Consider the following 12,890-nt stretch of genomic DNA (forward strand, 5'->3'; position numbering starts at 1 on the left):
TAAAATCCCGCGAGCAAAGTATGAACATTTCAAGGTGAAATATCAGATTTTTTCCTCTTTCTTTTCCTTCCCCCGCCCCCTAAGTTGATTATCCTGGAAGGAGAAATGAGTCTCATATTTCAAGGCAGAGTTCAGTGAACTGTGGTCATGTGATTAATACCCTTGTCTGAGACTTTGCCAAAAGGAGCTAATGCCGGTTCACAATAACAAGAGCTATGAGCGATTCAAAGGACTCGGTACCGGAGAGTGGGTCAAGAGGAAACATCCATCTCCTCAGTCCGACTCCTCTGTCAAACATCTCCGCTATCGCAGCGCGGCTTTTTGATCAACAAATAGTGTCAACGCCCACATGAAACACACACGGTGGAGGTTGTGTAATCTCTTTTGCATGATGCTGTTCAGCACTTAGCAACAGAGAAAACGTCCAATGAGGGTGACGGAAGATGCTTTAAGGTTGTAGGGGTAGCGGAAAAAATCAATACAGCACAGTATCGCAATACAGCACATTATCGCAATACAGCACATTATCGCGATACAGCAGAGTATCGCGAATCAGCACATTATCGTGACACTTTGCATGGCCATATTGTCTTGATACACGGAAGCCAAGTATCGATCTTCTATTGTATCAATTATAAACCAGTCAGTCAGTCCTGAAATAATCACGTCAATCGCGATACAGCACAGTATTGCGATACAGCATAGTATCGCAATACAGCATAGTATCGTGATATTTCGCATGACAATATTGTATCAATACACAGAAGCCAAGTATTTATCTTATTGTATCAATTATAAACTTGTTTGTCTTGGAATAATCAAACCCATTGGCTACTGGTCCTCTAGCAGCGGATAATATTATGAACGCTTTGTTGCCAAAACCTCCATTTTCTTTCTAGATCTTGGCACAAAAATGATCCAGTAAAGGAACCATTTGACTCATACTCGGAGTTATTTCCCTCGATACATTAAAGGTATCAAAGACCGATACCAAGCGTAATACTCAACGGATCTAACCTTTTGTTCTTTGTGGGCGATGGAGACTATTTAACCCGAATGAAACCGTTATTTAACCTCGACTTTAAGCACTCAAAAGAAAACAACTACTTTTTGGACCAATCAGGAGCCTCCAAAGGGGGTTTTAATGAATAAGTCTTGGACGCTCTTCTGCCCTGAAGCCGAACTTGTTTTATTTGGATGCGTGTACGGCCGTTGTTCTGAATTAATGATGCGTTACGCAATGTAAAATAAACGTTGTGGAGGAGGAAGACATCCCCTCCCACGTCTCCACATCTCGTTCTATTCAATCCCTCCTTCTTCGGGCTCGTATCAATTTTCATTTTTATTTTTTTTGCATGTCAAGTCAAAAGGAGGTTGTCACGGGAGACAGCTCGCCCGTCTCCTGCACATGATTGAGGAAGCTGCAATTTATAACGCGCAGCCGGAGCGACAGACCTCACTTATCTCCGGCCGGCTCCTCCGCCCGGTGCCCTTTCACTCAGCCAAATGAGGATGGAAGTTGCGGGTTAGGTTACTTTGTCAAGAAGGAGGAGGAGGGGCGGGTGGGGGGGCGACCATTACAAATGTCCGCTATCCATCCTGCTGTACGGGTCCGTGGGGCTTTTCCCCCGAAGCTGCTGCAGACCTGCCTCCCTCCAAAAGCTGTCCGTCTATCTCTCACAGCCGGCCGGCTCGCAGGGGGGTTGTTATCACAGAGGGCCAATTTGTTACCCCGGTTTCACTCCATCAACGGGAGCCATTATTCTGGACTTTTATCTATCGAGAAGAAGTAGAAGAAGTAGTGGAAGAAGAAGAAGTGTTTCTAGCTAACGCAGCTAACTTTCCCTCTGAAGTGTCTTCTACTTTACTGAAGAAGAAGAAGAAGAAGAAGAAGAAGAAGAAGAAGAAGAAGCATTTCTAGCTAACGCAGCTAACTTTCCCTCTGAACTGTCTTCTACTTTACTGAAGAGGAAGAAGCATTTCTAGCTAACGCAGCTAACTTTCCCTCTGAACTGTCTTCTACTTTACTGAAGAGGAAGAAGCATTTCTAGCTAACGCAGCTAACTTTCCCTCTAAACTGTCTTCTACTTTACTCAAAAAGAAGAAGAAGAAGCTGTTGATGTGAGCGGGAAAGTGTGTTCTTGGATTGCCTTGAACTTTTGAAGTTGTGACAAAAAAATACAACAAAAAAACACCACGTCTGATCCTTTGTGTTAATATATGTTTACTAATTCCGCTAAGCCCCACCCCCTTAGCGTAAATGAACACATGAATATGACACATTTACAGGACTTTTACACCACTTTTTTTCCCCCGAGGACTTCTCCAGGCCTGGAAATAACCATTTTAAAACTCCATGACTTCTCCAGGTTCTCCGTGAGAACGTTCGAGAGCTCACAAGCTTTTACTCCACTTTTGATTTTTCCCCCACCTTTCCCTTTTTAGATACAAGGCAGAGGGGAAATGTCACGGCACGGCATAACAGACATTAACACGAGGCCGCCTCGGAGACTTTAATTTATATAATTTCGGAAAAGGAAGATTTCAAGTTGGCGGAGGATGAACAAAACGTTGCCTTCAACACCGAACACCTGAACGCCGGCAGATGAAATGCCACCGTCGTTTACAATTAGGACGCTGGGAGCTTTCCTCTCTCCTTCCTTTCCTTCCTCCTTACCTCAAACCTGCGAGATCTTTGGCTTCCTGACATCTGATCCGTGGAGCGTCGACTCGCACAAAGCGTTCTCGGTGGGCCGGTCCAATCACACGTCACCCCCCCCCGCCTCCCCTTAAACCCACCTCCCTCATCACAAGTCATCATTACACCGCGAAGCTGTCAAATTAAAAAACTTTTTCCACAAAAAAAAAAGAAAAGGATTGTGCGAATGCCTCCACGGAACTTTCCCTTTTTCCCCTCGGCAACATATTGCAGAGATAATTGAGGATATTAGCAGCCAGACTGTTACCGGGAGATGAAAGGCGAGAGGAGGGAGCGGTGACAGCTCCTCTCGCTCGTGGCGGTAACGAGGGACTGTCAAAAGTCTCGCCGTGTTTATCTCGGATCATCTGGGAGGGGATTTAAAACCCTTACCTTCACGATTCCATTCTTTACGACGCGTCCTTTATCCGCGGTGATTTACGGAGGCTAAAGCCCTCGCGCCGCGTGATGAACGAGCGCTCTTCACGAGGTGTCAGGGCCGGGCGGCGGCGGTGACTCCCCACACACACACACACACACACACACACACACACACACACACACACACACACACACACTTCACTTCTCTTTTGGCTTTTCTTTCTTTCCCCTCGTCTCCCGCTTCCTTTCATTTCTAAATTGGGCTGATTGGATTCACGTCTGGCGGCGCGGACGACTAAAAACATTCACGCTATCGCTAACGTCGGGTATATTTCACCCGATGTAATGTACCTGATGAAATATATATAAACAAGTCAAGTTGTAGTAATCTTCCTTTGTTTTATTTTAGATCTTCTCATAAAACCATAAACAGGTATCATGAGGTGACCCTGAAAAAAGGCTCAAAATCCGGTGAAAACACGTCAATAAAACATTATTAGAAGTATAAATATTGGAGCTATGAACTTGTTCTTTGGTCCACATGTTAAAACCCATAGGTATGTGTTCACTCTATTTAATGAGACATGCCTACCTTCAATAAGACACGCCCACATTTAACAAAACACACCCACCTTTAATAAGACACGCCCACCTCAAATAAGACACTCCCACCTTTGGAACTATAACTTGCTAAAGTCTCACATATGAAAAGAGATTAAATAGGATATGAACATATGTGTGTGTGTGTGTGTGTTTATATAATTGAACCATATTTCATGTTGAAGTAGAAAGTGCGTCTCCAGCCATCAGACACTAAGACAACACTGAGCTTCTTTACAACCTTTCTGTCAGAAACTTTCCCGCCGATAAAAATAGTTTGACGTATTAATAAAACACGCCTCTGGCTCTGCCCCGCGCAGTGTGAACGACGATTACAGCGAAACATTAAAATAACAGAAAACCATCTGAAACAAGTCGGGTTGCATTTGCATTATTTTTTGTTTTGTTTTTTGTTTGTGAGTTTGTTGCAATTCATACATTTTAATTTGTTTCAGGGCCGCTGACAGGCAGATGCTAAGAAACTGTGTCACAGATTTAGATCATGTGGGGTGCTGAGGGGTGTGTGTGTGTGTGTGTGTGTGTGTGTGTGTGTGTGTGTGTGTGTGTTATTGAAGCTTCTCCAGTTGGGGGGAAAATACAACAAAAAAAAGAAAAAGAAACGTCCTCTCTGACACAGAAAGTGAAGTGTCATTTTATTGACATTGTTATGCTGACAACACGTTAAGATTTGTTTTAAGAGTTTGGGAATCCTGCCTTCACACACACACACACACACACACACACACACACGTACGCGGTCCTTTGGGAGTGCGTACGTGACTCTGCATAAACATCACTTAATTGGCATTCAAGGGCGAAAGTAGATTCTGGCTGACAAGTCATGGCTCAATCATTTTAGAAGCAGCGGGTTCTTTGTGTCGGTGCTGCTGTGAGTTTGGCAGGTTAGTCCATTAAGCAGAGTTCAGCCGTATGAACAGAGAATATAATACAAGACAAACATAATAAAACACAGCGCGGCGCCGCCGGCACGGGGATCACGTCAAGGTTACTTTAGTTCCGCTTGTTTCAATACCGCTTTCCTACTTTTCCTTTCACAATTTAGATTTTTTGTCAGTTTTATTTTTAAGGAGAAGAGAAAGTTTTTTTTCCAGAGGAAGGAAATCCAGCGGGAATACTTTTAATTTGGGTCCAGCGTGTTTGATTATTTCCCGTAAACTGGTAAACATTCCTGATTACAACAGCTGCTTCTCTCGTGTGCGTCTGTGCTCGGACCGCGGCGGCTTCGCTGGAGCGCGACGCCGCCGGCTGTTTCCTCCATCTTGGCTTTTTGCAACCAGGGAACAGGAAGTGACCATATTTGGACTGAGGAGACGCCGTATACGTCTCTGGTAGAGACCTGTCAATCACCTCGTTGCCCCGCCCCTTAAAGCGTCGCCTGCTTCATGGTCTGTTTAAGTCTAACAGACCATAATGTACTAAATGAACATCACGCTGTATAGAAGACTTGAAACTAGAGATGGAGACGTAAACTCATGTTTACAATGTTTACTGAGGGAATACATCAAGAGAGAAGTAGAGTCACTTATATAGACTTCTATACAACCAGAGGAGTCGCCCCCTGGTGGTCAGGAGAGAGAATGCAGCTTTAACACATGAAGCATAGACTTCTATACAACCAGAGGAGTCGCCCCCTGGTGGTCAGAAGAGAGAATGCAGCTTTAACACATGAAGCATAGACTTCTATACAACCAGAGGAGTCGCCCCCTGGTGGTCAGGAGAGAGAATGCAGCTTCAACACATGAAGCATAGACTTCTATACAACCAGAGGAGTCGCCCCCTGGTGGTCAGGAGAGAGAATGCAGCTTTAACACATGAAGCATAGACTTCTATACAACCAGAGGAGTCGCCCCCTGGTGGTCAGGAGAGAGAATGCAGCTTTAACACATGAAGCATAGACTTCTATACAACCAGAGGAGTCGTTTTTTTCTTCAAGTTCAGAAAACCCCAGTCACTTGCATTGACTTAAAGAAAAAGATAAAACACACACAGACTCTTCGTGAATCGGTCGTATGCTGGAGGTCAAAGTGTTTCCCTGATGGTTTCCTCCGTCACCTCCGCCGCTGCTCTCCGCTCAAAACAAACGCTCGGCATCCGCTGGCTTCAGGTGACGCCGTGCCCTCCCTCCCAACGCACTGATGTTTAATTCATTCCCGGACACCTGGGGGACAGTCAAAACAACAACAGAGAGAGAGGAATTAGAAGGACCTAAACATTCGCTTTGTCTTTCACCGTCGGCGGATGAACGGCCTAAAAACCAGACGCTGGAGCTTCGGGGACGCCGAACGCTTCCCTTCGCCTTCGAGGAGTGGACGCGGGGGCGGCGGGCGTCTGTTTGCCGGACACCTTCCGCCGTGCTCCCACTTAATCAGAGGGTTGATTAAGCACACTTTTTCCGAGGCATGGATTAATGGGGGGGGGGGGCTCCCCTCGGACGCCGGCAAATTGGCCGCGAGGGGAGGCAGGCAGAGAGCCGGGCGCCGCCGAGGGAACCTCTGATGTGTCAGTCAGAGAGTCTGGCATGGTTCGCCGTTATTGACCTTCCCCATCCTCGATTTGTGACGGATCCCCCGGCGCTCCTTCAGGTGGGAGGGGGAGGGAGGGGGAGGTGAGAGGAGTGTTCGGCTATTTCGAAGAATTTCCTAAATTTTCATGCTGATCCGGGATCGGAGCCGCCGCGAGCGTCACCCCAAGGCGCTGAGCCAGCCGTTTCTTTTTGTGGTTGTTGAAGATCATTTATGTGTGGCTCATGTTGGGATCGGATCAGCCGGACCACATGCCGAGGTGGCCCGTTCCTTCAAAACAAAAGCTTTTGTGAAGCAACCAAAATATGAGGGGAGGGGGCTTTTATTTTGAAGCCAAAATTTGTTAATCACCAAATTAGCAGCAATTCTTCAATTAAACATGTCAAGTGGTGCTTGTTTGACTCAAAAATAAAAGCATTTAAATAACAACACAACAAGGCTTTTATTGTGAAGGATTTATCGGATATTAAATGTGTTTATCACCAAAATTAGCAGCTATTATTCAATGAAACATGTCTACTAACACAAGAAAAACACAGCAAGAAGCAAAATCAGAATATGTAGGAAAATAAATGTGTTTTCACCGTTTAAAAAAAGTATTTCATAAACATTGAAACATCCGGTTTCACTCGTATCAACAGCTCTGACTCCATCCGACCCCCTGCGTGGACGGCGTGTGTCACTTATGGATTTATGGTTGATAACAGTGCCCTCCCCCTCCCGCTGTCAGACTGGTTTGTAACCCCTTCACAGAGGGAAACGGCATTATTCATGTTGCGGCTGTGGCAGCCGCTATTAATGTAATGAGTCGGGGTGTTAATGTGATGCCGCTTCAGACGCACAAAAGGGGGGGATCTCTCCACCTGCAGACAGGAGACCTCTGCGCCCTACATAACAATGACGGGATGTGTCATCGCTGATTTATTTTGCCCTTGAACCTCCCCGGTGATGGGGACCTTGCGGGATAGCCTTTAAAAAAAAAAAAGAAGCGCCGCCCCCGAGATGAAATAAATGCTCCGTTCCCCCGAAAACTATTGAGAAGAGACGTGCGGTGCAGCCGAAGGCTTTTAGAGCGCCGTAATCTAAAAAAAAAAAAAGGTGCTATTTCCTCCCTCGCGGCACAGCTCCGGGCCGATCAGATAGCCGGAGATGAATCCGACTTGACCCCGTGAGCAGCCGCCGCCGCCGCCTGCGTCGCCGCGGCCATGACAGGAATCCGCAATGGACTCCGGTTGGTGGGGCGGGCGGGGGAAGATGGGAAGTCGATTCAAATTCAGCGACCGGCGCCCGACACCTCGATAAGGCCGCGCCTACACTCGCCGATTTCATAATGAATAAGATAAGCATTAATGTAATTTTCAAACCCTCGCCGTGCCTGCCAGATGGGCGCGTCGCGGATGAGATTATCGTTCGGGAAGCCGCGAAGTTTTGTTTACACTAGCGGACGAACGCAAACAGTTGGCGCGTCCCCCGTCCGGCGTCTCCGTCCGTCAGCATCGCTCCGCCGTCGCCCGTCCCGTGGAGGAGGGGGCGCACCCTCGCAGGTGTTTTTAAAAAATAAAACAGCCTTTATTAACTCAGTCCACATGCCGGTGTAATTAATGTCTGCTTACAAAGCAGCTAATATCCTCGACGTAACCCCGGGTAATTATGGGCAGCGGTTTTTGAGTGACGGAGATCAGGGAAGCAAATAGATGAGGAGGAGGGAGGGGTGGGGGGGCGTAGTGTTGGTCCAGGTTAATAGGCATCCTCCAGGGAGGGATTAGCTGGAGTTAAAGGAAGTAAAGAGGGAGGCAGTTGAATTCAGTATAATAATGTCAAATACCGAGAAAAAAAAAGAAGAAAAAACTTATAATGTCTTCGTCACGGGCCATTTTGCAGACATTTGAAAGTTCTTGGTCCAAAAGTATTACGAAGTTCCACAACGCAGATATTAAATAAATATAAAAACCCCACTAAGACCCTGTGAAAAGAACACTTTATTTGAGTTGGACGCTCCGTACCGCCCAGAAATAGAGAGCCATCTGTTTCCTGCTCCTGCAACTAGCCAAACACTAAACTTTCCCAAAGTTGAGTCTCCAGCGGGGAACGAAGGAAGGAGGAAAGTTTATAACGACCATGTAAGAATGCAGCTTTAACACATGCAGCATGGACTTCTATACAACCAGAGGAGTCGCCCTCTGGTGGTCAGGAGAGAGAATGCAGCTTTAACACATGCAGCATGGACTTCTATACAACCAGAGGAGTCGCCCCCTGGTGGTCAGGAGAGAGAACGCAGCTTTAACACATGAAGCATAGACTTCTATACAACCAGAGGAGTCACCCCCTGGTGGTCAGGAGAGAGAATGCAGCTTTAACACATGAAGCATAGACTTCTATACAACCAGAGGAGTCGCCCCCTGGTGGTCAGGAGAGAGAATGCATCTTAAACACATGAAGCACATAACAACCATATTAAGTTGAGTTGGACACAACCTCAGTAAATTAAGTTGATCCTACTAAGTATATTAAGTTGGATCAACATAATTGCTTGAGTCAAACCTAATTTACTCGGGCCAGATTAAATGTATTTATTTATGTTGGTTCAACTAACTACTGTATTTTTTACTACTTAGTTCAGCCAACCCTATTAAGTTGAGTTGGACACAACCTGAGTAGATTAAGTTGATCCAACTCAAGTACTTTAAGTTGGATCAACATAATTGCTTGTTGCTTAAAGAAAGCATTGTAAAAATCCTTTTTGTGATTTCATGAAGTGCATTTTAGTCTTTTTAAACTTTATTTTGGCCGATCTGCAGCCAGCGCCCCCCCCACCCCGAGCCACCTGGAGGGAGGGAAAGGTTGAATCGACGGCACATTAGCATGCGCTGTGCGGCGCCATAGATTGAGACAAGGATTTAATTGGCTCCATATCAGGGTTAGATAGCGCCGTTGTTGACTTTTGATTAGAAAAAAAAAAAAAAGAAGAACAAGGTGACTTGATATTGCGGCGATAAGCGAAAAATCCCAACTCGATGGCGTCGATACGTTTATAGGTGGCTCAACCTTGTAACCAATGACAGTGGCCGCAGTGGCTCGCGTGGCAGATACACATCAGAGGCTCTCTGGCGAGCGTGCATTGTCATACGTTTATTGCTGTGTGTGCAGTGTGTGTGTGTGTGTGTGTTTCCCCCTCACGATCCCGACGCGCTGTTGACTTAGAGGTCAGAGACGCGAGCAAAGGCATAAATTTCCGGTAGCGTCGATGTTGTCTAATTCACGGCGCGTCACGGCGCGCAGGCGCTTTAAAAAAATAAAAAGAAAGGTCACCTCCGAAAACAGCACTTTATGGCTTTTTGTATCTGTTTTATAGGCGGCCTGCTGCACATTATCAGACTCTGAATCACCTTTTGTGCGCGAGTGTGTGTTTTTTTTTGTTACCTGCACAAAGGGAGGGAAGCAGACTGCGAGCTCCGGGGGATCAGCACACACGAGGTTAATCGGTTCGTTTTGCAGCTAAGTGGAGAGAGAGCTGGAGCTTCACAGGAGGACAGCGCTCACTCAGACAAACACAACCTCCATATTCCTGCAGCAGCCGGGATTACAGTCATTGATAAGCGCCGATATGGTTCTGACTCGCCTTGTTCTACGGCACGTGCGTGGAAACTACAATATTTGAGAGTTTCCGGAGATTCTTCGGCAACCTTTTAACCCGTTGGAAACTGTGGAACCAATTTTGTGTCTTAGAGTCGTCGTAGGAAACATAATTCCAATACTTGTGTTGGGAAAAAAAAAATGTATATCTGCAAAAAACATCACTTTTAAAAGATATTTTGATGGTAACTATGAACATCCAGCAAGATATGAGCCAGATTCCCCCCAAAAAGCTTCCTGGAGCATCAAAAAGACACCTTTTTGGAAAGATTAGGACCTAAAGAATCAGAATCTGCAACAGAAATCACAATAAAACAAAGTCTTGGTCTGTTAGGAAGGAGTTTCAGTCAAAAAACTGTCGTTCGGTTCAAAAAATGGAAAGAATGACGTGAATGGGGCATGCTGGGACTTAAAATTGGAGTTAAAAAAAGAAGTTTATGTCCTTACCCTCACCCCTAATCCTATTTATTGTTTGAGTTGTGTTTAGAGGTTGCGCATGGGGATTATGTATTATCGTAGCCCTGATTTTTATGTTTAATTTCATACATGTTTGTTTATGCTCCCTCATTTATGCTCCGTAAGAGTTTTGGAGGTATAACCAACTGACGGGTCAGGGTGGTTTTCCAGGTGAGCTTGTGAAAACACACATAAATAAACTAATAAGGAGATCCATAAATCAGCAGAGGACAAGCGAGGCCGGGCTCCTGGCCCTCGAGCCGGCAGCAGCCGGGCTGCACCTGAACCCGACATTGACCCGAACCCTGAGGAGTTTCTCCCCAACAGGAAGCTCCGCCCCCACACAGAAGTTTGCTCCATGTTTAATTAAAGTCCCAGTGGACTGACAAAACTCCCCAGTTAATATAATCCTGTGCCAGTCGTTGATTCATCTCTTCTTATATCCGAAATGTCGGGAAAAAATCTGAACCTTCTCGAACCCTTAATTCCAGCACAGACATATTATGTTTATTTTATTCTATATATGTAATTTTTATACAGTCTTAATTGCAAATCCCAGATGCTGCAGAGGTGGAACTATTCTTATAATATTTAAGCAATAAGGTACGAGAGACAGTACTGTACCGTCAATAATGTACAGTTTCGCCCGACACGTAGCAATAATGTCCCTTGAACTGTACATTACTGACGATACAGTACTGCCTCTTGTACCTTATTACTTAATTATATTCATATATATATGTATATATATATTTCTAAAAATATGATTCCTATGTATACACAATGCTACACATAAACATTGTCAATAATGTACAGTTTTCACCCGACGCGTCTCAATAATGTCCCTTGAACTGTACATTATTGACGATACAGTACTGCCTCTCGTACCTTATTGCTTAAATATATGTATTTAAATATATATTTCTAATATGATAAACCCTATGCATACACAATGATATACATAAACACGACAAGAACGACAGTAATCTACATAATATTTCTTATTATTGTGATAATAATGTTCTTTTATGCTTCTTTCTCCGGCGTTCCCTGTTCTCCTCCTCGGAGCGCTTTGCTTCATATTTGACGTTCAGCTGCGCAGAACGTTTGCAACCGGCGTTACCTGTAAGATGACAGGTCGGTCGGGTCCGTCCTCTTTTGACATGGGTTCGCATCCCCATCCCTCGAGCCGCCGTCATATTAGCTCCTCGCTGCTTTGTGTGGAATTGTTTTTCTTCTTTCTTCATCTTTTTATTTGTGAGAGATTAAAACGTCCGAAGGCAAATTGAGGTTCTGCCGGTTGGAGAACATGTGGTGGGGAAGGTGGCACCAGAATAATACCCCTGACCTTTTTTTAAATACGGCACATCGACGGCACGGCGTCGCTTCAAATTAGCGATCAGACGTGAGAATAATGACTCCGTTTTTTTACAATTTTTTAATGTCACCACATTATTTTTGCTTCCCGCTTCCCCTCTACCGAGGAGTGTCTGTTTCGGGGATTTCCCTCTGGAAATATTTACGCTCTCTCTCTCTCTTTCTCCAAAAAAAAAAAAAAAAATGTCCACAGATAATTGCTAGAAGGCAGCGCCCGGGAAGGTCAGCCAAGAAATCCCGCAGTAGGTGCCAAAGTGAAATCTACAGGACTACAATTACTCGGACAGACTGAGGCGGCAGAGCAAAGTGAATGACAGGTAGGAAATAATTCATAAGAATCACCTGCTGTATTATGAATAACCACCTGCTGAGAGGACACAGCACGGTCAGTTATCCTCAGAATTGGTTCTGAATAGCCCGTTTTTGTCATTTGTTGGTAATTGCCTTAATTCTCTTGATAATAAAGTGAAATTAACCTCGCGGAACGTTCCTTCCTTATGGCGTTCGCGAGGCAAGGTTGAAGTTGACATGCCAGCAGTCACGCGAGTATATTTAGATTATTCTCCGCGCTCACGCCGCCGTTTGGCTTCCCCCCGTTTGATGTCGAGACGCTTTAGAGGAGCCCGCCGCTCATAATTCATAATCCTCATTTTGACTTTTAAAAAAAACGTGCGCCGCGTCGAATCCGACACGAAGGGCGTTCTTGAAGGAACCTCGGGATCTGTTTCTTCTTCTTCGTCTGTTTGGGTTACATCTGACCTTGTAGTGAACAGACTTGAAAGGCTGTCAGTCAAACCGCCGCCCTGCCTTTGTTTCTTTGTGGTTGTCATCCTCCAGAGGAGTCGAGCACACGGACTGAAGCACAGTGATGCCACGCTGCCGGCAAAACGCTCCTCCGTCCTTCTCCACCACCCCAAAAAAAAAGAAACTCAGCAAACGCCTCGGGGTAAGGTGGAAGGAAGGTGAACGGAAAAAACAGGAAAGTTTTAGAACTGCGTTTGACTGGTTTACAGGATGCAATCAAGGCCCGTTGGCGGTGAAATAGTTGATCTTTTTTTTTCCCCGTGAAGCGCTCTCACTTCACGCTGACCTTTGGGCGACTTTCTCTGTCAAACCTTCTGCTGGAGAGACGAGCGCCGCCGTCGCGCTCGAGTGTTTTCTCGTCCTTCTCTTCCCAACATGTGGGCGGAGCCTCTTGGAGA

General features: G+C 45.5%; 1 long non-coding RNA gene across 1 annotated transcript in view; it reads left to right on the top strand.

Annotated features, from left to right (window-relative positions):
- LOC137786177 (uncharacterized) overlaps nucleotides 1-12,890 on the top strand; it is a 226,390-nt gene that overhangs the window by 26,323 nt on the left and 187,177 nt on the right. Inside the window, exon 2 of the long non-coding RNA XR_011077559.1 lies at nucleotides 11,882-12,005. This is a non-coding gene — a long non-coding RNA (uncharacterized lncRNA). The remainder of the gene's footprint in view (nucleotides 1-11,881; nucleotides 12,006-12,890) is intronic.

The sequence above is a fragment of the Clinocottus analis genome, unplaced genomic scaffold, assembly GCF_023055335.1.
Source record: "Clinocottus analis isolate CAN_PGR_092001 unplaced genomic scaffold, fCliAna1.0.p SCAF_16, whole genome shotgun sequence".
In the NCBI taxonomy this organism is placed as follows: domain Eukaryota; kingdom Metazoa; phylum Chordata; class Actinopteri; order Perciformes; family Cottidae; genus Clinocottus; species Clinocottus analis.